The 25922-nt window shown below is 35.1% G+C and overlaps 1 non-coding gene across 1 annotated transcript; it reads right to left on the minus strand.

The window, feature by feature from the left end:
- Window positions 1-20606: 20606 nt before the first annotated feature.
- Window positions 20607-20713, minus strand: LOC148554896 (small nucleolar RNA R71). Its single transcript, XR_015886632.1, has one exon. It is a non-coding gene; the product is annotated as a small nucleolar RNA R71 (small nucleolar RNA).
- Window positions 20714-25922: the final 5209 nt, after the last annotated feature.

Below are 25922 nucleotides of genomic sequence, written 5' to 3' on the forward strand. Positions count from 1 at the left end.
CTGTATCTTGCTGGTGGAATATCATCAAAGGTGAACCATTTGTTGGAAGTTTTGATTTCAGCCGGCTCTGTATGAGCGCGACTAGCTGAAGCCTCTGGTTCATCTCTTTCAGAAGTTATCTCTTCCTCTTCTTCTTCTACAGGGTTAACCATGGCTATTGCTGAAAGGTCTGCTTCATAATTCTCTTCGGACCCTTCATCTACTTCTTCACTGGTCCCAGTAGTTTCATCTTCTGATTCTTCAGTGATTTCTTCACTGTGTGATTGATTATCCAGAGTAAGGGTATAAATTGATCGTCCTGGTGCAGGGGACCCTTCTTTAATACCCTTATCTTTCGTAGGGATATTAGAAGATGTTTCTTCTCTAAAAAAATTTTTTGGTCTCCAAGGAGGATGAGGTTGGAGAGATGGCCGAGATTGTTGTGGCTGGGGCTGGGACGAGTGACGCCGTCCTTGGTGAGAGATGGATTTTTTAGTGTTTGCTTGTCTGGCTAAGTGGTAGGTGGATTTGAAGATGGAGTCATAATCTGGGATTTCTGGTGGTGAATATGTGGAAGGAAATACGACAGGTGAATATGAGGGATATGGTTTGGGATACATGGATAATGGGTCTATAGCCAGTGCTTGGGGTACAGCTGTTATGCTTTTGTCCATATCAATTTGTCGAAGTTGGGCCTTGACTTGATCCAGTTCTCTATTCTTCTTTTGAAATTTTGGGCCAAAGTAGCGATTATCAATGTAGGCTTTGAGTTCTTGATCAAGTTGAAAAGCTTGTGCAGAAATTCGATTTCTGAGTTCAGCCACTTGTTCTGCCACAGAACCTAATTGTACTGAGAGACCTTCAGTTTTTTCTACAACAGTATCAAAAGTGTGATCTATCCAGAGTAGTACTTTTTTTTGGCTTACTGCATTATCTGTATGCCAATTAAGCACTTCCTCCTGAGGAGTGGTTGCTTGATGTCCATGTGGAGTGATTCCTTGAGGTATCACATAAGGTCTCCTAGTGATTTTCTTTTCATCAGTTTGGGTCACTAAAGGTGGGAATTCTTCCTCATAAGGTCTGAGAATGGCGATACATGGGATTGTATCGACTGGCTGGTAAAGATAATCCACGAAGCCTTTTCAAGCCAGTTTCGTCTTCCTGAGCATTGGTTTCTTTCTGAACATTGGAGCTGATTCAGCATCATCAGGAGGCTCAGGTCTTTTAAAAGAGCATAGAGCTTGTAGTAACTTCTTCTTCTTTTTCTTGTTCCTTTGTCTCCTAGCGTAATCTTCATCATCAGTGTCACTCCATTGGTCAGTACAGTCACAGTCAGAGTCACACATGGAAGGATCAACATCCCAGATGAAGTGGCCATTTATATGAGAGACATAAACAGGTTTTCCGTTCTCATAAAAGTGCACTGGTGGGTCATTTTGATCGTGAGTTGTCTGGACCTGAACAGGAGAGATCATATTGATTCTTCTGAAGGATGGTCTTCACAGTGAAGTTTGTCTGGTAATTCCAGGTCTCTGAAAAATAGTTCTCACCGTTTCATCACTATTATGGGTAATAATTGGAGGTGTCGTAATATGAACATCAACCTGTTCCTTTGGGAAGGCTTTCTCATAATCAGTAATCCATTCCAATGGAATGATAGAGGAAAGTTCATCAGTGGTGATCATTCTTGGAATGTTTACGATTGCTGGTCCTCTTGCATTATCTATGAACATGAATAATGCTTCTCCTGTAGTGTTTGGAAGATTGAGATCGAGAGCATGGTCTTGAACTCTGTAGAGGACTTGGTGGTGCAAGGTGGCTTGTTCAGCATTGGAGTCTTGGATTACTCTTACTAGTTGTATTTGAATCTTTAGCCTTTGACATATGGTTGGATCTGAAAGTCTCATAGTGAAATTAGGAGCTATAGTGAGAATGACACTTCCGTTTGAGAGTGTGGTTACTAATGCTCCTATCAAGGCATGTTGGTATTCTTTGAAAGTGGTGTCTAGAAGAGCAACTTTGGCTGTCACCAGAAGGAATCTTCTTCCATGAAGAGTAAGAATAAGCCTAACTGCCCCTAGATGCAAATGAGGGTAATCCTGATTTTGATAATTTTGGATGAGTTCTTGTGGGATTTCTAGGGTTATGTATTGTTCAGCAGTAGTAGCTTTTAACCCACACTGTTGTAAATGAGAGGACTGGATGACTTCTTTAGGAGGAGGAGAAGGGTTTCTGTAGATGAGATGGCGGATGGAAGTAAAAGTTGATTTCTTTTGTCTTTGGTAGAAAGAGTAAGGACTTATGAGAGGGTATTCAGTGGTTGGGGTTCGAGAGTCTTCTAGAACGTGAGTGAATTCTACTAACCGCTCAATTTTATCGCCAAGGATTTTCTTTAAACTGGAGGGTAATCGGTCTATGCTCAGAGAGGTAGAGTGATGTATGGGTTGTGAAGAGCTTGAAGGATCTGAGGGGTTCATGTTTAGTGGTTCTCTCTTACTTGCTTTTACTAGTAATACCTTCTTCTTCCTCTTATAAACCTGAGGCTCTGATACCACAGGGGTGGATCTCCAGTACTTTAGGATGACAACGAAATAATGCATCATCTCCTTATCCCACACACTCTTTCTAACTTTTAAAACGAGTGAGATTAAAGGGTCCGAGCGCAACTTAGCATTATAACATTGAGTCCCTTTTCCACTATGAGAAATTCTCGTGGATCTTATCCATGCCATTTTCTGATGAGCAGGATCCTTTGCAAAGGCAAGCTCAGAGCATACTTTATGGCACTGGATTGAGAAAGAAGGAAATAATACTAGTTAAGATTTCAGAGAGAAAAGAAAAATTTAGAACATTTTGTGAGATAGGAACATTTTACATACATTCTATAACAATTATAGAAGGTATGTAAGATAAAATCTCAAGACTAAATATAGGAGAAGTACCTCCCCAAACCTTCTACCAAATAATTAGAAGAAAAGATAAAAAAATTCTTGACAACAATGCATAAAATCAAGTACAACATATAATCTAACACAGGCATTCACTTATTAAGATATAGATAAGAAAATTCTACTTGTTGTGAAGCTCAAATGGTTGTTGAAATGGAGATTGACAGTGACGAAAACAAGCAAAATTTAGTGAGCAGTTCAACAGTGTTTTATAACCTACATGTAAGTAAAAATACAAATACTCCATCACAAATGAGCCTAGAAAATGGCATCACGAATAAACAGTCCAAAAGTGACCTTGTTTGTTCTTAAAAAAGATAAAAAGAAAATTATAAACATTAGTGAAATCATCATGCTTATGTTACTATTCATTCTTTATTTCTTATAATTATTATCAACCGAGCTTGATCTAGTTCACATTATCTTTTAGTTCAACTTTCAAGCAAAAGGATCAAAGGTACCGAGGCTTAATTTAGTTAGTAGGTTCAATTTAAATTTATACTATAAATTTCTCTGTTTACATAACACACAATAAAATAAAAAAATTTTGAACTAAAAATGACAAACATTAAAAAAATTAAGACTAAATAAGAAAATTTTTTTTAATAATAAATAATAAGTTGGCATAAACTTGTGAGAGTTCTAACATTTATTATTTTGGAATATTTTGAGATGTTATAATAATAAATAATCAAGTTGCATGAAGTGGTTACCTCAAACTCTTTGACAGGTTTATTGACTTCCACTGCACCATAACTGCATTTTTAGTACTTTTCAAGAATTTTGAGTATGATGATTCACACAAGATAAAAAGAAAGAACTGTTATATTGATTATGGTGCTAATCCACAAATTTAAAACTTAGAAAGCATGACTAAGATGCACTAATGTCATGAATCCACAAAAGCATTCATTTTAATAAGCCCTAATACCCAAAACACTTTTAATCAATGTAGTTAAAAGAGACTTTACCTAGAAATATTTGAGGTTCTAGAACAATAAATTATAAAAATAAAGTGAACTCTTTATATAGAATTACAAAAATTCATAAAAATTATTGAATCTATATTTCAGAATAAAAATTAAGCTACATAAAGTCAAATAACTTAAAGCCAACAGGGTGTTTCACATGACACTTCTGAAACAACTCAATAATCTGCACAAAAATGTGATTTTTAACAACAGTTAATTATCATAACGCAGCCTAAAATATGCTTCCTGGCAACACACAAAACATAAACTTTCTCTTGCTCTCCTAGTAGGTAAGAATTTACTTACACTACATATTAAGCAACCGAAATCTTGTGTTTAGGAACAAAATTCTACAACTAACTAACTATTATCCATGTCATAGGAAAATTAACACAAATCAAATCATAGCAACAGCCATACTAGTAATACACACAATACAATATCTTAAACACACGAGCAAAAATAACAATTGATTAGCAAATAAACTTACTTCAGCGCATATTGGGTGCTTGTGTAACGTTAAAGGAGGATACACACTACAAAATTCTTATTTTTTTGTGAAAGTTTTTTAGTGGGAGTTATTATAAACCTCCATAATATGTTTTAATGGTGACAATTTGTAAAACATCCCTAAATCATTAACAATAACTCCCACAGCCCAATCAATACTAAAAAAATTTCTAGCCCAAATAAATATTAGCCCATAATAAAAATTGAAAAAAAAAACATTCAGAAGAGGGGCAGAGAGAGAGAGAGAGAGAGAGAGAGAGAGAGAGAGAGAGAGAGAGAGAGAGAGAGAGAGAGAGAGAGAGAGACCTCTGTGAAACCCTAAAATCCTGATGTTATTTCCGCCACCGTCTCCTTCGTCAAAGCATTGTCAGTGGAGTTATGAATGGAGGACGAGGTGATCGTGGAGCCTCTGAATTTTCGTTGACCTCTCAGAGTGAGGATTTGATTTAGATTGTTGAGGTAATGCTTTAAATCTTCTGCTTCTGCGTCGTCTTCCACCGTAGGTTGTGCCACTGGTTCTGCTTTTTCTCCGTCGGCTTAAAGCATTCAGAGTGCAGTTTGAACTCGGATTCGGTGGTTCTAGCTGAGGAGATCAAAAAGGCACGCTAGCAAGTCTCTGTAAGCTTCGATTAAAGCTATGTTTAAAGCTATCAAATCTCGTGGAATTGATTTTCATGTCGTGTCGAGTCATTACAATAAGGATTTGTTTCTAATTTTTTCTTGTTCTTTGCTTTCTTCAATTCTTCAAAATTTTTCAAAGATATTATTTTTTGTGATAATTTGATGATATATTTTGGCAAAGTTTTACACAAATCCTGTTTCTTATGTTCTAATGTACTCTTCTCTTCTGTAAATTTTTCAGGTCAAGGCAGAGGATTTGATATAGATTTAGTTAAGTTGATTTGATATATTATAAAGGTGAAGAGACATAAATGGAAAATTGTTATTCTCTATTGAAAATTTTGATTTTTTCTTGAAGAAGGATGTTAGGGTTCATAGTTTAGGTGATCATTAGGTTCAATCTATGATGCACGGATACTGACACGGATATGGGACATGATACGATACGACACGGAACACGCCGACACGCAAATTTTAAAATTTTATAAGATACGGGGACACACATACATATAAAATATAAAGTATTTTTTAGATAAATTGTAATGATATTTTGATATTTTATTGATATTAAAATATAAATTAATTTTTTTAATTATTTTTAATGTCTTATTTTAATTATATCAAGTATTTAAAATATTTTTTGTTTTAATAAATAATAATATATACTATATCTAAATTTATTTCAAAAATATATGTTAAGAATAAGACTGGACACGCTAACACGTGATGGTATTTACGTGTGTCCAAGTATGTCCGGAGAAGAATTTTTTATTAAGACATGGTATTAAGACACGGTTGGACATAGCAGACACGCGTATCAGACGAGTGTCGGTGAGTGTCGTGTCCGAAATGTGTCTGACACACAGACACGGCAATTTAACAAAGTGTCCGTGCTTCATAGGGTTCAATTTTTTTCATTAGAGGTTATTCTCCTTTGTTGATGCAGATTTGTTGAGATATATCTATAAATTAAGTGTTTAGTACTTTGTCGATTCAAATTTTAGAATGCAAAATAGTTATCTTTTATGTGCCTTCAAGATGTACCATTTTTTACTGATCAAGGTTGGTAGAAAAATTTTAGTATATAGCATAATAGTTGTTTGAAACAAACATGACAATATTCATGTCTCTCATTCAAAGTATACATATTTAATTTAATGTTCTGTTTTGGCAGGTGACTATTACTAAATATGTCATATGAAGTTCTTGAACAAGCAATAAATTCTACCAATGATTCCAATATGCTAGGAAAAGGATGATCAGGTTCAGTTTACAAAGTATCTTCAACTCTTCACTCTCTCTTTACAATTTCATTCAATTTTCCCTCATCTTCTTTCTCTTTCAGCTGCGCGATGAATTTGGAGACCAAAGAAGGTGTTGTCATCAAGAAGATCGGGAATGACTTTGACAACCGGATCGATGCCAAGAGGGCTTTCCGGAAAATCAAGCTCATCTGTCACATGGACCATGATAATGTAATCAATTTTATTTTTCTCTAATCAGTTTTTGATTCGGTTTTGGTTTTGAAGTTTTTGGTGTGAATTATGTGTGGTAGGTGATTAAGATAAAGGATATAATAAGGCTAGCAGAGAAGAAAAATTTCAATGATGTGTACATAGTTTATGAGCTAAAGGACATGAGAATCTGTCATTCATTCTTCTTCTTTAATGAAACTAACTACAACCATGACAATAGAAGAAGACTCCTTGGCTGTACTTCTATTTTGACAGAGCTGTTGAACAGTTTCAATTTCCTCTTTACATTTTTTCTCTTAATTCAAAGTTTAGACATTTTCCTTCTTAGCTCTATGATTTTTTTTTTCAATTTTGAATTTCTCATTTTCATTTCTGGCATGCCATTGGCTGAGTTTATAATATCACTTCTGATTATTCCAATTTTAATTTCAATTTTGAATAATACATAGGATTGGGAATCAATCATCTTTTCTGTTTACATCAACTTTCTTAGAACATAATAATCCATTGAGGCATGTTAATGTTCTTTCAAAAACCAGAACTCTCTCTCTCTCTCTCTCTCTCTCTCTCTCTCATTTTAGTGTATATATATGTACACATTTCCATGCTAGTGTGGATCATCATGAAAGGTAGACTTTATTGTTTGTTCTTTGGAATTGCCAATGTGAATGATATTTTATTTTTATTTTTTCGGTATTTTCTTTGTGCAATAGTTTCTACTATTTGTTTACCTTCCTTTCTGACAAACTTCAAAATTTTTTTCCTTTTTTTAATTAATTTCTGTTTAGACAATTGTATTTATAAAGAGAGGTGCATATTTACTAAAGTGTGGTCGCAGAGGAAAACCAAAGCTCTGCCCTTTCAGACTTCCCTAGGTAATAGGCATATTTGTGATGACACATTATTTCAATAATTTCTTTGCTTCTTCTGATAATTTCTTAATGATATGTGGCCTATGATTTTCATTACATTTGTTCTTCAAATTTGTTATATAAACATTAAATTTAGAGATTTCGAAATCTTCCCCCTTATTAGATTCTCAATGGTCTCACTAGTGATTGAAACTTGTATTTGTTGTTTCTTATTGGTTTTTATTTTTACTGTTAACTACTAATCCATAATGCTAACTTCAAATTAAACTCTACTTTGATTTGGAAACTATAGTTGCTTGCAATGCTAAATACTACAATCTATGAAATTTCATTTATTTTTCTTAATTCGAAGATGTTAACATGTCTTCTCCCCTGATTATAGGATGAGAGGAATTTGATTTAGTACTCAAGGCAGCATGAAAGCATTTACGATTGAGTTCGGTTTTGAAGATTGTTCAAGGAAAGGAAAATGTATGTAACAAACATCTATGGCCATGCTACCTTCTTGCTTGATGAATTTTTTAGATAAACCTGAAGTTTTGGTCTAATAATACAACACTAATCCTTTTTCAGATAAGATGCCAAAGGCAAAATAAAGCTGAAAAGGAGTGCCATACATTTTTGCTAATCTATGTTGATGTGGACATTGTTTGAGAAGAGGAATGATATGGGAGTTTTGTGATTGCACTATCAAGGGGATTGCTTTTCATTATTTTTGGTATCCAGTCATTCTTTTAGTAAGCACTTTACCTTTTTTTGAGTGTTTTGAGTGTTTTGTTATTACATACATCTAACCTTTGTTAATCTTGACTATTCTCTTTCTATTATATTCTTTCCAGGCCTTGGGTTGAATAGTGAAATGCTTAATGCAAAAGGATTTAGAGTTAGGAGTTAATAATTTAATTTTCGTAAAAAGAAAAGTAAGTTAAAAAGATAATTATCAAGCTCAATTAACTTCAATTTTATGATTGTGAATAATGTGTTAATTAACATTTTAATTATTTGCATATACTTGTGTAGTTATGGTTGATTAACGTGTTTAGTAATATGGCTAGTTATGTACCTCTTTTTTTTTCAATGATCAGAATTGAAAATTTGCTATAAAGTAGTTTTTCAAAAAGTATCCACATGATATTGTTGTACATTATGAATATTAATTACTATGATAATCATGACACTCCATTGATTTGATTTGATTGTCTAAATGTATAATAGTAGTTTAGTAGTAGTATGGAATTGTGCTAGTTAAATTTAGTTACTGTAGATTAAATTCATTTAACTAATGGAAATTTTATTTTTAATTCATAAGCAAAGATCAAATTACAATATTTAAATTTACTTAAAGTTAAATAATCTTTAGTTTGATTGATGTTATTTGTTCAATTAATAATAGTGATTTATAGCTTCCAAATTCGTTTAGTTTCAATTTAAATAGTTTGCAACCATTCATTTTGCTGCAATTTTTTTTATTTAAAAATTCAGTTTTTGTGGAGATTTTAAACCGCCACAAAAAAAATTGCCAAAAAATTTAACTCAAAACCCCCACAAAGCAGACAAAAAACCGCCACTAAATTACGTCGTGGGGGGGGGGGGGGTTTGTAAAACAGCCACAAATAAGCTCGTGGCACGTCAAATTTTGGAGGTTTGGAAACTCTCACAAACCTTTTTGTGGGAGTTTCAAACTGCCACAAAATAAAAAACCGCCACAAATAAGATTGAATCTTGTAGTGGCATCTTTCCACAAGACTAGTATCTGAACTACAAGTAGCTACTCCAAATTATTTTATAAAATGCAATGCATGATGCTAGCAACAATCACCATATGTTTACGAACCAAATCATCAAAATAGAAAACAGAGATTCAATCAGTGAGCAAAAAAAAAAAAAAAAACTACAGAGAACCAAATTAAATTATACATACACTACTACCCTTCATGTGATGAAGAAATATTGCTTTTTTGTTTCTAACAACTCAAAAAATCATGAAAAATAATCAGCACTTTGAGGATCTGTCATGAGTTCAATAAAATCAAAGCACCAAAATTGATACTAAGGGTGTGTACTAGGAGCATATAAAAAATAAGAGTAATGCAAGCATGCACGCAATATCTTTTTACACCAGAAAAGCTGTTCGAATACTGATATAAATATGACAGAAAAGAACAGATATTTTTCACATAAAATTGCATTAGAATTTAGAATCATTATACTATATTTGCATGAGGATAAGAAAAGAGTTACTATATTTATTGACAAACAATGTAGAGATCACCGTTTGATAGTTCACTAACTAATGTAGATTTTTCCTGACAAGTATGTATTATAGGCATTTAGTGATGATTCTAACTTCTAAATGCAACAACTAGCAAAAATAAAAACTTAGACCACTTACAGCATTTGTATAGTAAACAACAACAATAGTAGCTAAGCCTTGTCCAAATAAACCTCCATGCCTCTTGTGACCAACACCTCATTCTATTAAAGATCCCAACATTTAACTTGTTTATCATCACCAGTAGAGAACATGTAAGTATGTTTGCTGCTGACAGCAAGGCCTGTAAAAAATTATACCATTATAATTGACCTGATTCACAATTAAACATCACTAATAATGTTATAGTATTTTACCTCTTATTTGCTCGATGTGTCCAGTCAGTGTGAGCTTTAGCCTTCCTATCTGCTCAGATGAACATTTTAAATCTCAAATTATTGTATGAAAATTACATGCTAAGAATTAGTATACCTTAATCATATCAAGCTCCAAAATTAAACAAGAATATTCTAATGTTCAAGTGGAACAGTAAGACAATTCTTTATATTATAAACTAGAGGCGTATTTTCCTTATATTATTCAGATGCATAATATGAGCTAAGGTGAAAAAAAAGTGCAGAAGTATAAAGACATGAGTGCTTCCTTTCACATGAAATTTTTCTCCCACAAATAACTTTACTTAGAAAACCTGCTATTAGGTTAGATTATCACAGTCTCACAAATCACAACACAATAGAAGCAACGTTTTTACAGAAACAATATATGTATATAAGTTTGAAAATCATTGAGGCATTATATTAAACACTTCATGAGCATTTTCTACCACACTGTTTGGCTTAAACTTCCTGTTGATTTAGTCCCAAATTCATGGCTTTCTTTTTTTTTTTTTGGCTTAATTTCTTATCTGCCATTTTTTCTGCTCTAAATTAGACCTCACTTAGATACTTACTAGCATCATCCAAGAAAATGATTTTCACTTCAATATACCCTCATTTTTACATTTTTTGGTCAATTTTGTCCAACTCAAATGTATTTTAACCAAACAAAAAAAATAAGTTATGTGCTATATCAAATCAACAGCATTAGTAGTTCCAACAAGGGATTCAGAACTTCTTATTAATTCCTACAACAGATACAACTAATAAAAACCCTAAATCAACTAAAAATAGTTATAAATCAAATTAATTATTAAGTAAAGATTAAAGAGGATTGGAGGTGCAAGAAGCTCACTGAACAAGAGAACTGGAACTCACCGGACCGTGGGACGAGCAAAGGATGGAACCGGCGAGAAGACAACGACGTATCGAGAAGACGATGGTGCAAGCGACAACGCAAGTGATGAGAGAATGAACCAGAGGCGAGACAACGTGAGCTAGAGTGACAGTGAAAACATGCGATTGTGGTTTCGATTTGCAAACTGTGAGATCGATGAGGCGGAGCGAGAGATCAGAGAGGCGGAATAAGAGATGATTGAGGAAGAGCGAGATGTGGTTTCATAGTATGAGAGTGAGAGTGAGAGTGAGAACGATTGTGAGCGATTTTTGCGAGGTGGTTTTACCGCATAAGGGTTTCAATGAGCTATCTAAGAATAGGTAATGGTTTTTGTAAGTTTTTTAAAATTTAATGGTATTTGCTAACATTTGAGTATAAATGTTGCCTAAAATTTAATTTTTTGATAATTATTAATATTTTAATAAATGTTAATAGATAAATGTTATTAAATGTCTAAAATATAGTAGTGTTCCCTATTGTTGTTATGTTTTTTTTTCCTCTTCACGTTTTTATTAGTTTCTCTTTTTTGAGGAAAAAAAGTAGAGAAAAAAAAAGAGAAGGAAAAAAAATGTCAATTTTTTTTATTGTTCGTAAAATTATATATTTTTTTCAAAAAATTATGTTTATTGTTAAGAAAGAAAAATAAAAAATTTTATATTTCTGTAAAAATTGAAAATACAAAAATTTGTAAAGTTGAACATAAAATAACTACATACACAAAATATATAAGAAGAAATAAAAATAAAACAAAAATTTATAGAATTCTATAAAAAAAATAAAGCACAAAAATTTATGAAGCTCGACATAAAAATTTGTAAAGTTAAATATAAAATAACTATATAGACAAAACAAAAAAAAAATAAGAAAAGAGAAAAAAAATAAAGAAAAGAATGAAGAACGAAGAGGAGGAGATTTTATGTTGTATTATTTATAAAATTACCTATTTTTCTTAAAAAGGTTGTGTTTATTGTATCAAAGACAACTAACAAAAAATAAAACAAAAAGGTGTATAATTTTATAAAACAAATTAAAAAGCACAAAATTTGTAACTACAAAACATAGATTTTTTACTATAAAAACACAAAATTTCTTCTTCCAATGCTATAATGTTTGTTGTTGTTTTTTCTTTTTTTTTTTTCTATGTTTTGAATTTTTTTTATCTTTTTTAGATTTAAACAAATAAAAAGAGAAAAATAAAAAGAAAAAAGAGAAGATAAAAGAAGAAAAAGCTTTAGAAAAAGAACATGTATAAAGAAAAAGAAATATATATGTATAATTAGAATTAGTTATAAAAATATTTAGCCGTCTAACATTTTAATTATATAAAATATCTTGATTTCTTTTTCCATTGTAAAATTAAAAGACAATATAATATTTATTCTTCATTAAAAAGTATATCTTTTACTATAACATGATCTTTATTCAAAATGTTTTATTATTTTAAGTTATGCTATTTGAACATTTCAATATAAATGTTTATTTGACGATGATAATGAAATTTAAAGACAACAAAATTTAGAATAGAGTAAATTATTAAAATAGTATTTGAAAGTTTATATCATTAGTAAAAATAATTTTAAAAGATATTAATAACAAATAAATTTTTAAAAAATTTTAAAATTATAATAAAAAAATTAGATATTAAATATATATTCTAAAAAAAAACGTTAGAGATCAGATTTGATTCAATTTTTTGCAAAAATTATTAAAAGAATAAGATATTTTCATCTTTAAAATTTGGTAATTTTATATCAAGTAATTTTTAAAATTTTTTTAATTGTGAATGACCATTTTTTTTGAAAAAAAAATTAGAAATCAAATTTTATACCAAATATTTTGAGTATTTTTTAAATATTTATTCAAATATTGTCACAAAAATTTAGATTAAATAAATAAGCCATTAACTAAATACGAAAGTTTTTTTGCATGGTCACTTATAAAAATATATTATTTATTAATTATTTTTGTCGTATTATCAAATTATTCAAGTGTTATTTTGTTGATAATATCTTTCAATGATCTTTTTATCAGTATCTGAATTTTTTGAGTATCAAATTAATAATTAAGTCTTTAGAATATTCATGCTAATATCAATAATAGCAAAGGATAGATGTGTATAGATACAATACAATGAAATACTCATTTTATTCACAAATCATGTTGGTCTTTTAAGATTGTGTACAATATTAATGAAATAAATAAGTATTCGAATAAACTACTAAAACTGACCCTGAAAGATGAAAATGCGACAAATCTGATCACTGAAGATGGAAAACTAAATTGAAACCCTGAATGATCCGCTTTGTTCGTCAAAACTAACCAAATGTCAAATATAAATGAATGGCGAACGTGATTTAACAAACGTGACATGTTAGGGAGTACATGGCACATTTTACCGTTACAAATCCTTTTCAATTTTTTTCCAAATTAAAATCCCTAGACATTGACATCGTTTCCAACATTGAAGATAAAGTGAAAAAGAAAAATGTCAATGCGTAAATTGAAGTATACACAGTCGAATGATAGCAATAGTGTTTTTGATTCTGCTTGTTCACGGATGAAACATGAGAGCAAAGTTTATGGCAAATGCAACTATAGTATAGACGTAGTTCTGCTTGAGTCTAGCATAACTACTACTCCAAAAAGATGATTTATTTGTTGTCTGCAATAGAAAGTGCATATGAGATTAATCTATGTTGTTTATAGTTCTAAATTTTTCTTAGTACCTAGGATTTATTTTATTTTCACTTGCAAACAAAGGATTACCAGTACTTTGCATGTGTTGATAAAATTGAAGGAGAATGGATAGAGTTGACCAAGGCTCTAATTGGGGCAAAGAAAGATGACATTCATGGCTCTGGAAATCTCAATGTGATTCCAGGAGCAAATAATGAGGACAAGGATATGAAGATTGTGATGAAGTTCGGTAGTGTTATAGGAAAAATTCGTTCTATTAGAATGTGGCTTGCATTACTATCGGTGGAGTTTCTTTTGTGTTTTACCATGATTTTGGTCCTAACTTTCAAGATGTAGCTGATTTGGGGATGAATGTTCTTAGATTCTTTATGTCCTTGGATTGGAGTTTAAAGTTTGAGTTGGTATTTTGTGTGGGTTAGATGAGGTTTATTTTGACAAATGTAACCTTATTCGATTTTAAAATTGATAATTATAGACTTGAATGAAATTGATTTTTTTTACTTATAACTCTAATTTATTATGATTATGACAAAATTAACGATAAAGTGATCATGATTTAACCTGAAAAATGTGAATACAAATAGCTTAAGAATGGCTAGATTCATACACAATAAGATTCATAAACCATAATCAGAATCCAATAACATCATAATCTATATCAAAACATCAGAACCTAATAATAGTAGTCACTACATGTCAAATGTCTTCATCAAAAGAGCTAGTTTTTTGAACTTGAAATAAACAAAACATAACTAGATAGCAAATGTCTGGACCAAAAGACTAGTATATAAACACTAACATCATCACAAAATGAACAAAATCAAATTCCCACAAAGCATCAGTTTGGTATAGAATTGCTGCTTCTGCTTGAAAGTCCATTTCCTAAGATATTTGTTGGTGGCCTAAATGCTAGAAATGGCCATCTAGCTCCAGATGAGCTTGCCCTCACAGACAGAGTTGAGATAAATTGCATAAATATTGTTATAGTTTCATGGATAAACAATTCCATCTTAAACTATAAATCCTTCCACTTCTTGAAAAAATTCTGCCAAATGTGCAATGAGTAAAACCTGTGATGTGCTCTCTAAAAAGGCTTTTTGCATTTTTGGTATAAGGCCCAGTTAAATATAGATGTGAATAATCATTGGCATATCTAACCACATATATTTTAATTTCTGACTTGTCAGGATATAAAAATTTTAAAATTGACAATCAACACAAAAATATTATCGTATTTGACAATAATACCCCACATCGGATAAACATGTGCATACCTTCTGTTAATCTGACATGAAGTTGAATCCGTTTGTTCTATGATCACCTAGGTCTTTCAGAAGTAGTTCTAGAAACCATTTCCATGTGTCTTTTGTTTTTGATATCACCACAGCATAGGCTATAGGGTATATGTGGTTGTTAGCATTCTCACCAATTGCAGTAAACAATTGGCCACTATAGTACCCTTCAGAAAGGTGCCATTCAACCCAATGAAGGGTCTACATCCAGCTAGAAAACCCCTTTTACATGTAGCAAGGTAGATATAGATCCTCTTAAACATTAGTTGATCCCCTAGTAACATAAAAGTTTCAATCCGAGTAGTGGACCCATGATTGGTCTTTAGAATCTCATTTGCATAATCCCTCAAGCATGCATATTGGGCTTTTTTAGAACCCTCAGTCCTCTCCCTTACTTTTGTTATTGCCCTGTAGATCTTTTTTTCATTAATATTCACATCATACTCAGTCTTGAAAAACTCTTCAGTCTCTTTGGCAGTCATTGTTGGGTGACTTGAAAAACTATTCGGCCTCTTTGGTAGTCATTATTGGGTGACTCCTAATTTTTTCTTCAAGCCATTCACCATCCACTTTCCATCTATAAATTTGCAATTCCATGTTTTGGGATATGTGTGTTCATTGATGAGAGTCTTAATTTGGTAATTAGCAGGGTGGTTCCTCCTAGCACAATAAACAGTCTATGGGTAGTTTTCATCATAGCAAATTGCCCTTGCGCTCTTAGGATTTACCCTAGGAAAAAAATATTCCTCTCAAGGTTGATATTAAAATTTCTCACAGCTTTCTTAAATTCCTCAATTGTAATAAATTCCATTCCAACCTCTAAACGCACTTGGCTGACTGGTGTATTAGCGTTGCCTTGAGTGTATGTGGGGTTATCCTTATCTCACTATTTATGCTGTATAAATTCTCGGAATCATAACAGTATTGACCAGCACCATCATCAAAATATACATCTATATCAACTAGGACGTGAATGGTAGGAGGCTTGGTTGGATTAGAGTTTGGGACAAATCTCTGCCCAGTAGGTGGAGTCCTTATGGTACTTCTCACATTTCTCTTCTTCCTTCTAGAAGCTCCATTTTGGCCTGGATTTTCAGTGGATTGAGGGATATATTGATTTAGGAAGTCATTGTTGGTTTGAATTGTAGGTTCTGACTTAGAAATGTGTTCGGTGTTTTAGTTTGGATAGAAGTTTGCTGTGGAGTTTCATCTTCTACCAGGGGGTGTCTGTGGTGGATGGGAGTTGTTTTGTGAAATTTATGACGGTTCTTCACATTGTTAGAACAAGGCTTTGGGTTGAATTTTAGGCTTGAATTGTATAGCAGATTGGGCCTAAACTGGACTTTCACCAACATCTTGGGCTTCCACTTCCTCCCCAACATCCCCTTGTACCTTGCCCTTTAGAAGAACTCTCTTTTTCTTCTTCTTCTCTGGAGGTGGGGTGAGAGTCTTCCTTGCACATTTCTTCAACCTCATCCTCCGTGGAGGTACTTCAGTAGTTATTGTAGTTGAGACAGAGGCAGAGACGGTTGCTTCTCCCTCCACATCACCTTCAATAAACCTTCGATTATTAATCGGATGTTCGTTATACAGATGAATTCTCCTCTTATTCGCCACAGTTGCCTCGTACATCCTTATAATATTCATGTCCACCTTACATGATCTAGCTTCAGGTGTACCGCATCAATTTCTCCTCTGTCGACTCTACTTCCAATTCTCGATGTACAGTATGTCGGAGCCATGATAGGTTAACAGTCCACTTGTTCTACGCCTGTTTGTCATCGGAGCCGGATATAACTTTTAACAGTTATTGACCTAAGTTTTTGATGGAACATCCCTCATAAAATTTCTCCCATCTACTGATATAGTCATTCACAAGATCTCTATCAATATTAGACTCCAACTAATAGGTCACGTTTTGTTGAGGAGTTAGGCAAATTTTGTGACATTAGTGAACTTCGTAGATTGTAACACCCTACCACACAGAGCTTTACACCTAGGATGTAAAACAGAGGTGGCGAGGCGCTATGACCTCTAAAAGTAAAAATATATGTATAAAACAAGGATAATATATCTGGGAGCCTTGAAATAAAAGGGGTACAACAAAAACAAAATCGAAGGTACAACGCTCACGAGAAACAAAAAGATAGAAAACTTATACAGAAAACCAGAAAACAAATATAAAAAAAAGTGGAGTTCCAACTGATAGTTATATAATCAAGATCTAGGCTTGACCTGCAAAGTATATATATAACCCCAAAAATAAACCAACAGATAAATATAAATCCAGTTTCTCCAAGTCAACCTCTAAGAGAGACAAAACATAATATATACAAGATGGAGAATTTATACACATATATAAACATAAACCAAATACAAATATCAAGTCCTAAGATAGTTCTTTGCTTCCAAGAGTCTCCAGAATGCTCAGTACGGTGCCTCGCGTCCTGTATCTGAAAACCACAATATCTGTATAGAATAAGAACTGGGGTTCTCAGTATGGTAAATGTGCCCACGTACATAAGATATAAGGTCTCGGAAAAGACAAAGGCAATCCTAAAACTCTGACACTCATATTTAAATCTTGAAGTTTATAAATTGAAAATCATAAACAGGGTAGGTTATCTAAGGTTCTTATTTCTAATTCCTTTCTAATTTAAGCCCTAATTTCTGCCTTCTTCCAATCTTCCAAAACTCTGGTGCACAGACAAGCAATACAAACAAAGTAAACACAAGTAGAATACAGATACAATAGGTAGCAAATATAGCAGGTAAGCATAATAATCACATAGGCAAGCCCAATTAATGCTCAATCAAACAAAACACACATATGCATATGATGTATGCCTACCCTATGGCTGATGAGTCTCATCTGTCGATTATAAAGCTAACCCGACATGTCCGGTAGCTAACCCGGACATCGTCCTCTTGAAAACTTGTGAGTGGTACAGTACCACGATCCTCACTTGGTGAGCGGTAAACCACCTCGATCCCTACAGTCGTTTTCAATTGGAAAAGAAAAACCTGTGGGTGGTAATTGACCTCGATCCCCACAAAGCATATTCATTTAAAAATTGGTGGACGGTAAATAACCACGATCCCCACAAAACAATTTTCTTTAAAATCTGGTGGGTGGTAATTAACCACAATCCCCACAAAACAATTACCATATCAAATTCATCCTCATCATCATTCAATTCATTCAACAATTATCATAGTTACACCTCCCATTCCGTTCATCAATAATTCACACTCAAAACATAATTCTCTTCTTAGCTAAATAAAACTCAAAACATAATACTTTTCTTGATAAATTGAAACCCCAACATAATACTTTTCTTAATAAATCAAGTTCTAAAGCATAATGTATTTCTTTTCTTTATAAATCAAAGTCAAATAATATAATTCTTTTATCCATACTTGTCTAAATAATACTTCAAACCAATTCTTCTCAATGACTACTGATAAATCACTATTTTATGGTTTATCTTGTGTTTAATTGAGTGGTTTCATCAAGTCTTTACCCACTTATTCATATGATTTGCATGATTTTACAATCCCTTCCTAGTTTTGTTCTATGATTGAAATCTTGCTTCCTAGAGATCTTTAATTTGTATATTTTAATTCTCCTTTATACCATTCGATGCCGTGATCCGTGTGTTAAGTGTTTCAGGCTTTATAGGATAGGAATGGCTTAGAGAATGGAGAGGAAGCTTGCAAAAAATGGAAGGAACACAAGAAACTAAAGAGGTAACTAGCGAGCATCGACGCGCACGTATGGCTCACGCGAGCGCGCGATATGGAGAAATTTGCAACTACGCGTGCGCGTGCCTGACATGTACTCATGGATTGGAGTTTGCATAAAGATGCGCAAGCGTGACTGACGCGTACGCGTGACACGCCAAAACAACCAGCGATGCGCACGCGTGACTGATGCGTACGGGTGACATGCGCGATCTGCAGAAATAACAAAAAATGCTGGGGGTGATTTCGGGCCGAGTTTTGACCCAGTTTTTGGCCCAGAAACACAGACTAGAGCCAGGGAACATGCAGAGACTCAATACAGATTCTCATTAGCATAGTTTTAGTTTTTAGATCAGAATCTAGAGAGAAAATTACTCTTCCTCTAGGTTTTCTTTACATTCATAGTTTCATAGTTTATTGCTTTTGCTTTGGATATTGAAGAGTCATTACCTCTGTTGAAGATACTATTCTAGTTTGTTTCCTTACTCTTTTATTTATTCCATATTCTTAATTCTTGTTTAGAGTTACAATTGGATTATTTTTATGGATTGTTAACGCAAAAGATTACTTTTATTTTTAATTAAATTGCAGTTATTGTCTATCATGTCTTTCTTTTATTCCCTTTTTAATTCTATGCAAGTAATTCTCATGTCAATGGAGTAGATTCCCAACTTGACATGGGGTTGATTGAAAGGAGACACTTGAGTTGGAATGCTCAAGTGATTAGTTAAATTGGAAGTTGTTGGCTAATTTTGTATTTACTAACGCTAGACCTTCCCAAGGGAGAGGACTAGGATTTGCGAATAAGAGTTAGCTCAATCACTTGACTTTCCTTTATTTAGTAAGGGTTAACTAAGTGAAAACAACAACCTCTTCATACTACACTTGAGAGAATTCTAACAAGGATAGAACTTCCAATTAATCATTCCCCCAGTCAAGGCCTTTTATTTTGAATATTATAAATCTCTTTTAATTTCCACTTTTTTAAATTACAATTATTTATTTGCCCATTGCCCAAACTCAAAATTACCCAGAAAACTCCTGATTAATAAGATATCACCCTTTTAGCAACTCGTTGGGAGACGACCTGGGACTCATACTCCCAGTATTTTTATTCTAAACTTTTGTGACAACCTTTCTAAATTGATGGAGCGGATTTCAGCTAGTTAAGAGCTATACTCGCAACGCTATTCTTATATTATAATTTCTTAATTGGCCTACTTCCGCCCTCCCGTCAATTTTTGGCGCCGTTGCCAGGGAGTTACAATTTCCTGCTAAATTATTAATTAGTGTACATATTTTTATTTTATTTGCATATTTTATTTTATTTTATTACCATGAGCTATATGTCTCTTTCATTGAATGATGCATTCACTGCCTAATTCGAGCTTAGCCGCATTTGATCCTGAAATTGAAAGAACTCTTTCACGTATTAGGCGAGCTCGGCATCGGTTAGCCTCTGAAAGTGGTGAAGTGATTGTTATCGATTCACCAGTCTCATCTGAGGGTGAATCTGAACCGCCATCTGAGGAGGAAACAAGCTCCTTTACTACTGATTCAGTTGATTCACGTGCAGATAATATGGCAGCACCTAGGAGGATTACTCTCCAGGAAGCTGGAGCCCCAGATTTTACACTACAGCCATATCAAGTGCATCATCCAACTCTGGCTGCAGATTTTGAACTGAAAACTGCACTAATCAACTTGATGCCCAAGTTTCATGGCTTACCTGCTTAGGAGCCCATCAAGCACCTCAGGGATTTTCAGACAGCCTGTTCTACTGTTAGGCGTCATGGTGTAAATGAAACTTCTATTCTGTTAACCGCCTTCCCATTTTCTCTTGAGGGAAAGGCGAGGGAGTGGTACTACTCCCAACCTGAAGCAACTGTCACCAACTGGGATACGCTCAGGAGAGAATTCCTGGAAAAATACTTTCCAGCTGAAGTTACAGATAGATTGAGAAAAGAGATCTCTTGCATCGTTCAAGGTGAATCAAAAACTCTTTATGAGTACTGGGAGCGCTTCAAGAATATTTTTGACTCATGCCCCCATCATATTATTGACAAGTTAGTGTTGATCAGCTACTTCACTCAAGGCATGAAGTCTCGGGATAAAACTACACTGGATGGTGCTAGTAATGGTTCTCTGAAAAAGTATAAGACCGCGGATGAAGCTTAGCAACTGATCAGCGATCTAGCTGAGTCCACTCGGAATCACAAGCACAGAAACAGCCACTCAAAGACTGTTGCAAAGGTTTTCTCTAGCAGTGAGACTACTGCCGTTACACAAGCTATATGTGAAATGACCAACCTACTGAAGCAGATGCAGTTGAATCAACAACAAACTCAGTCTCCCCCACCACAACAAAGCCAACAGCTGGTCTCCCAAAGAGTATGCGGAATATATGCTGATTATAGTCATTATACTGATGAGTTTCCGCAGCTCCAACAAGAAGACAACATTGTAACAGCTACTCATAATTTCTATGACCGCCCGAATCCAGGATACAATCAGCAAGGTGGCAACTACAACCAAGGTGGAAACTATAACCAAGGGTGGCAGAACAACTCTAACCAAGGTTGGAGAGATAATTCCAACCATGGATGGAGGGACAACTATAACAGAGGAGACAGAGACAACAATGAAAATCAGAGGTGGAATAACAACAACAGACAGCAGAATCAGAACCAGCCTTACAGAGTACCTCACCTAAGGCAGTCACAAGCACCCTAGCACAACCAACAACAGGCCCCTCAGATCACTTATCCTCCTTCCTCATCAAATGACGAGATGCTTTGTTCTCTTGCACAAGGACAACAAGACATGCAGACTACACTGAACTCTACTTTAAATGGTCTGAATGCTACTTTACAAGCTCTCGTCTCCCGGATAGATTCATTACCTGCTTCCACCAACCAACCTTCAAACTCCAGTGGAATTCCTTCTCAACCCTTACCTAACCCTAAGGGTGGCATCAATGCCATCACTTTGAGGTCCAGAACCACACTGTAAGAGAGGAACCAGGAAAAGCTAAGCCCACAAGAACACGCCCAAGATGAAGACTTAGTTGAAGTGGAAGATGCTGAAGAGGAAGAGGAAGTACAGGACAAGGCTGAAGAAGAAGTAGCTCAGCCAAGGAATGGAGCACCAAAGGACACAGAAGCTGCAAGTGACGCCATTCCTATCCCATTTCCACACCTTGCAAGGAAGCCTAGGAAGCATATGGAACTTGATCCCAAAATGGTAGAAATTTTTAAAAAGGTTGAGGTAACTGTTCTCCTTTTTTATGTTATTCAACAAGTACCTAAATATGCAAATTTTCTGAAAGATTTATGCATACATAAGGATAAAATTAATGAATTAGAAACTATTCCTTTAGGTAGTTCTATATCTGCTTTAATGGGGGGGGGGGCTATACCTGAAAAATGTAGTGACCCAGGTCCATGCATGGTTAACTGTACCATTGGAGGTGTAATATTTTCTAACTGCATGTGTGATTTAGGAGCGTGTGTTAGTATAATGCCATTGTCTATATATGATGCTTTGAGGCTCCCTCCCTTAAAAAGGTTGGCAGCTCATTTTGTATTGGCAGATAAAAGCATTATTACAGTGGTTGGAATTGCTGAAAATGTATTAGTGAGCATTAAGGGGCTCACATTTCCCATTGACTTCTATATCTTGGAAATGCTTCCTAATGACTTTGGAAGACCATCTTCAATCCTGCTTGGAAGACCATTCCTGAAGACTTCAAAGTTCAAGCTGGATGCATTCTCAGGAACTTACTCCTTTGAGATAGATGGCAGAGCAGTGAGTTTCAGTTTAAATGAAGCTATAAAGCACCCTCTGGAAGATCATTCTATCTTCCAGTGCGACATCCTTGATGAAACTGTAGCTGAAGTTCACCAAGAAGAAGTAGAAGAGAAGCACATGGAGCAAGGTTAAAGTGTGGGGATACCCTCTGAACACAATGAGGACACTTTGTCATTATCACTAGCTCCAAATGATCCAGAGCCCAGCCATGAGCAGATAAAGGAATTAAAGCCCCTTCCACTCCACCTCAAGTATGCTTACCTTGAGGATAATCAGAAGCTCCCATTTATTATTGCAAGGAAACTCACTCCCCAACAAGAGGAGCAGCTGCTCAGTGTGCTGAGAAAACACAAGAAAGCAATTGGGTGGAGCTTGGCGGATATAGTAGGCATTAGCCCTCGAGTTTGTGAGCATAGAATATTCTTAGAAAAGGGAGCGAAACCTGTCCGTGAACCCCAAAGAAGATTAAATTCCACCATCTTAGAAGTTGTCAAGAAAGAAGTGACCAGACTACTTGAAGCAGATATTATCTACCCCATCTCAGATAGTGAATGGGTCAGTCCAGTACAAGTGGTGCCCAAGAAGTCTGGAGTCACAACAGTGAAGAATAAGCATGGAGAGCTCCTGACAACTAGAGTGCATAATTCATGGAGAGTTTGCATTGATTACAGGCGTCTCAACCAAGCTACTCGCAAGGATCATTACCCCTTGCCATTTATTGATCAGATGCTTGATCGCTTGTCAGGTAAATCCCATTACTGATTTTTAGATGGTTATACAGGCTACTTTCAAGTTCATATAGCTCCTGAAGATCAGGAGAAGACTACTTTTACATGTCCCTTTGGAACGTATGCATATAAAAGGATGCATTTTGGCTTATGTAATGCATCGGCTACTTTCCAAAGATGCATGATGAGTATCTTTTCAGATCTTATTGAGAACTGTATGGAAGTTTTCGTGGATGATTTTAGCGTATATGGTGATTCCTTTAACCTTTGCTTGGATAGTTTGGCTAGAGTATTAGACATGTGTGTTAGTTCAAACCTTGTATTGAATTTTGAAAAATGTCACTTTATGGTAAAACAAGGGATTGTTCTAGGACATGTTGTGTCTAATACTGGTATTTCTGTAGATCCAGCAAAGGTAGATGTCATTTCTAGTTTACCTTACCCCTCCTCCGTGAGGGAAGTCCGTTCGTTCCTTGGCCATGCAGGTTTCTACAGGAGATTCATTAAGGACTTCAGTAAGGTAGCATTGCCTTTATCCAGACTGCTGCAGAAAGATATTGAGTTCGAGTTCAGTGAGGATTGCATGTAAGCATTTGATAAGCTGAAGATTGTCCTGACTCAAGCTCCAATCGTGAGAGGACCAGATTGGAGCCAACCTTTTGAGATTATGTGTGATGCCTCCAACCATGCAGTAGGAGCGGCGCTGGCTCAGCGCGAAGTTAAGGATCCTTTCGTAATTGCTTATGCGTCTAAGACCTTGGACACTGCTCAGTCTAATTACACCACCACTGAAAAAGAGCTTCTGGCTATTATTTTTGCTCTGGATAAATTCCGAGCCAATCTACTTGGTACTAAGGTGGTAGTGTACTCAGACCATGCAGCTTTAAAGTATTTATTAGCTAAAAAAGAGTCCAAACCAAGGTTGATACGTTGGATACTGTTGCTGCAAGAATTTGATTTAGAAATTAAGGATAGGAGTGGTAACCAGAATTTAGTGGCAGACCACTTGAGTCGCCTTGAGCACATTAAGGATGACTCCACTCCTATCAATGATGCTTTCCCATTTGATAGCTTGCATGCAGTATCATAAGTAGTTCCTTGGTATGCACCTATAGCTAATTATCTAGTTAGCCATACTTTCCCTCCTATTTTTACTAAACATCAAAGGGACAAGCTGAAAAGCGAGTCTAAATATTATATATGGGATGACTCATACTTATGGAGGTATGGTACTGACCAGGTAATTAGAAGGTGTGTGCTTCAATCAGAATTCCAGTCCATTTTAGAGGCTTGCCACTCTTCTAAGAGTGGAGGAAATTTTGGCCCTCAAAGAACAGCTAGGAAAATTTTAGATTGTGGATTCTAGTGGCCTACTCTTTTTAAAGATGCTGCTGCTTTTTGTAAATCTTGTTTCCCATGCCAAACATTTGGTAATATATCCAAGAGGGGTGAGATGCCTCAACAGATTATACTTTTCTGTGAAATTTTTTATGTTTGGGACATTGACTTCATGTGTCCATTTCCAAACTCTAGTGGTTACCTTTATATACTGTTAGCTGTAGATTATGTCTCTAAATGGATGGAAGCAATTCCTACCCGTACTGATGATGCTAACACTGTTGTTTCCTTTGTTAGAAACCATATTATCTGTCGCTTTGGATCACCACGAGCAATCGTGAGTGATCAAGGCACTCACTTCTGTAACAGGAGATTAGCAGGATTACTGAAGAAGCATGGGATTGTTCACAATGTAGCAACAGCATACCATCTCCAGACCAATGGGCAAGCAGAAATATCTAATAGAGAAATAAAGCGTATTCTGGAGAAGATAGTAAAGCCTCATAGGAAGGACTGGAGTGCCAGGCTACAAGATGCGCTCTGAGCATATCGAACAACGTACAAGACACCTATTGGGATGAGCCCCTTCCGCTTAGTGTACGGAAAGGCTTGCCACCTTCCAGTAGAGGTGGAACACAAGGCTTTCTGGGCTGTAAGGGAATGCAACATGGGATTTGAGGAAGCTGGTGCTGAAAGGAAGCTGCAACTAGCAGAATTAGAGAACCTTCGCCTCGAAGCATATGACAACTCCAGGCGATACAAAGAGAAGATGAAGGTTGTGCATGACAAGCATATCAAGAGAAGAGAGTTCAGACCAGGAGATCTGGTTCTCCTTTACAACTCCAGGTTGAGACTCATGCCAGGAAAGCTGAGATCCAGATGGGAAGGTCCCTATAGAGTAGAGAAAGCAGAGCCATATGGCGTCTTCCACATGCGTCATCCTTCAAGTTCCAATTGCATCAAGGTCAATGGACATCGCCTAAAGCTTTATCATGGAGAGAAGATGAAGGATCACAAAGAGCTAGAGGTCTTTCTCTTGGAGGACCCACCAACAGAAGTAGAATGAGCCTGAAAACCGTCCAACTTAAGGACGTAAAAGCAAAGTGCTAGGTGGGAGACAACCCACCAAGGTATGATCGTTCCGTTTCAGTCTTAGTTTTGTTTTGTTTTATTCTACTTTGTTTTTTTTCTTCTTAGTGGCTCTTCTCATAATCTCTGCATATAGTCTGCATTTGTATTTGCATTCTGCATTAAAAAAAAGCACGCGATGCGCGAGCGTCGCTGACATGTTAGCGTCATGTGTGCATCCGAAGCAAGGAAGAATGAAATAGAGAGTTACGCGGGAGCATGGATGGAGGCGTGCTTTAGGCACAAAACACGCCCATGCAAACAC

Source organism: Arachis ipaensis, chromosome B6 (assembly GCF_059453495.1).
Source record: "Arachis ipaensis isolate K30076 ecotype BB chromosome B6, ASM5945349v1, whole genome shotgun sequence".
Taxonomy (NCBI): Eukaryota; Viridiplantae; Streptophyta; class Magnoliopsida; order Fabales; family Fabaceae; genus Arachis; species Arachis ipaensis.